Raw genomic sequence first — 3,134 nt, 5'->3', positions numbered from 1 at the left:
AGAGCCAGGGACAACAACGTCACATTAGAAAGGTATAGTAATCATCCACAACTATTTTCAGATGCAGATGATAAAGGATTCAGACAGTTTATTCATGCAGGCCCATATGACAGAGAATGTGATTCTTTTTGACTTCATATTTTCATTTATATTTAATTGTGTTGTGGTTTGCAGTGTTTTGTGTTGTTTCACTTTAAATTTGTAAAAGGAAAAAGCTGAAAATTTAAATAGTGAAAATTTGAACTGTGACTAGTTGGTCTTTGTATTACATGATTTATTTATTACATTTTATGTGGAGAGAATAAATAAAAGTATATTTACGGTGGCCCCTACAGACAAAGGACGTATATACTCCAAAACACGTACAAAAGACAACAGAAGTGCTCCAGGATGCTGGGCGCAGTGTTGAGCTTTTGTTATGGCCGGACGCTAACTGCTGACAGTTCAATGTCTTTGGTACAGCGCTGTTCCTTCACAGTGATGTGTCCCAGGTTACACCATCGCTCACTGATGTACATTGGCAGTCCCCCACCTCTCCTCTTACCACTCTCCATTGCATTCCTCTAACCAGTTGAAAGCCATCCACAGTTATGACAGAGTGTGTGGTCCGTGAGCCATGTCTCAGGGATCAGTAGGAGGCTGCTCTGCTGGTACTCCCACTGCAGTCTGGTTAGCGCAATTAGCTCTTGCATCTTGTTGGGTAAAGATCTTACATTACCCATGAGAATGGATTGAATGCTTGGTTTGTACCGTCTCCTTCTTTCCCGTTACTTCACTCCAGCCCTGCATCCCCTCCTCCGACGCCGTAATTTCTTTGCAATCTTGGGTTGCTCCTCCGGGAGTACCTGTTGCCCAGTAGCTGCTCCCTACTGTAAACAATGGGGTGGCTTAGAGGTTCTCCAGAAGTGGTGGTGAAAAGTCCCAAAAAGAGTAGAAGGCATGCTACTACTCTCATGAAAATTTGTGGGTCAATGTCCAGTTGCACTTCAAATAAAACACGACCAAGAATGTCGGGGAGAAAAGGGTAAAACACAAGAAAAAAAATCAATCAAGTTATGGTGATGTGATAGTATAAGTGACTGCTTTAATCTACATGTGCCGTCATTTTTGTATCAAGTGAAAGCTTTCTGAGGATTAAATACAATAATCATCCTCAAACACATAAACTAACTTTGATCAGATGAAAGAAGGTTGGTCTTGAAGAATCTCTGTGATTTGTATTTATTTTTCAGCCACAGAAGCATGATTGACTCAACAAATATGACTTCACCTCTCAACCACACGCATGATCTTTTTATCCCATCAGTCAACCCTTTCTTTATGCTGGTCTACAGTCTGCTGTTTCTGGTACGGTTAAAATTTTCAGATTGCGCCCTGTTAGAACCTGAATGTTTGAAAGTACCTTCTCCCTCACAGAGAGAACTGTGACCTTTTGTGTCCAAGTATGTTTGGCTTCACACCAACAAACAGACCCAGCTTTGACAGATAACCAAACAAACTAACTGGTTGTCTGTGAAGATTCTCAGTCATCCAGGTCATCGTAGTCAAGGGACCTTGTAAAGAAAAGCGTCTGGACCAGTGTTGGGTGTAATGTGTTACTAAGTAACGCGTTACTGTAATTAAATTACTTTTACGTTAGATTATTTAAAGGCCCACAAGAACATCCACACAAAAGAAATGATTTTCTCCTGTGAGCAGTGCGGTAAAGCTTTCTCTTCATCATCTAACCTTAAGACTCGTGTTGTTATGCACACCGGAGAGAAATCGCACAGATGTGACTAGTGTGGGTGTTTATTACTATCTGAGATTTGTTGTGGCAAAAACAAAAACATCATTTTCTTGAGGTTTTCATTATATGACACTTGATGTGAACTTTTCTTTTAAACATGGATACAAGTTGTTTTAGGCACATCGTTCAGGCCTACATCATTATTGTGTTGCTGTTGCATCAATAAAACTTCGTTTTGAGGCAGCTGAAGTTGCAGATGTTGCAGACTTTGTAAAGTTACTTTGATCTTAACAAAGTTTTGCACAAACTGATGTGTTTGTTTAAACAGTTTTTGGAGGACCAAACATGGCCGACCGAAGTGTTCGTTGTTGATACAGTTACTGAAAATGATTTGATTTGTCATTAGGACTCAGAGAGGACCTAACTTCTGCTGTCAGTGACGTGAAAATACTGACTTAAAGTTCGGATGTTTGTCAGGGTTTGTTAACTTATAGCAATGTTGATAATAATAATAATAATAATTTTGGATCTTCTGTTTAAGTTTTTGCCTTATTGGCTGCTGTCCAGTCATTTCTAACATGCACTGTTCATCTGTTTTCAGTGAATTCCCAAAATATAAATAAACAAATACCATTTTCAGGAATGCTTGGACTCTTATTTCTTCTGAACAAACATTTCTATAACTCTCAAATGGTGTAAGGACATCGTTTCTTGCCTTCAGCTCATAGAATCGTCTAGAATTCAGATCTATGACATTGAGATAACTCATCAGTAAAAGCATGAGGACTTCTGATGTGATCTTGGAACACTGCGACATCCTTTCATCTCGTAGGTTCACAGAACGTCCAGATGCGTGACCAAAGCTTTTTGTTTTGGTTCCAGTTTCTCTGTTAAATTAGAGACCCCCACCCCAACCTGTTTTTTGGCACCATTTTCTCTGCATCACCAGGTGAGAATGCAAACGTCAGACTTTGCAGGGCTCAATCAGGTCTGTTTTAGTTAAATTCTTTTGGGAATGGAGTGAGTAATGGTCCAGTTGTTTTACAGTTCACTGTCCTAAATCAAATGGAGATAATCTGCAGGCAAAGCACAGAATGGAGGTTTCTGGAACATCTTCACCGACTTCCAAACACTTAAAGATGTCTGTAGACCCGTGGCACAGTACAGGATATAAAGCAAGAGTAGAGGGAGTGCGGTTTGACATGATACCAGAATCTAATATGTTACTGTGTGGTAACCAGTTTGTTCCCAGACGACTGTGCTTGGAAAAACAGAAAATATACTTTGGTTGTGAGAAAATAAACAAAAAACCTGCTTTTAGAGTTTAACTTGAAGAAAAAAGAACAGAACATGCTGATATGAATGCAAATCAGATAGTTTTTAATTAGTTCTGTGTTAATACAAT

This window comes from Haplochromis burtoni, unplaced genomic scaffold (genome assembly GCF_018398535.1).
Source record: "Haplochromis burtoni strain Fernald_Lab_line unplaced genomic scaffold, NCSU_Asbu1 Contig_2096, whole genome shotgun sequence".
NCBI lineage: Eukaryota > Metazoa > Chordata > Actinopteri > Cichliformes > Cichlidae > Haplochromis > Haplochromis burtoni.
The sequence above is the reverse complement of the archived record's forward strand: the minus strand, read 5'-3'. Positions refer to the sequence as shown.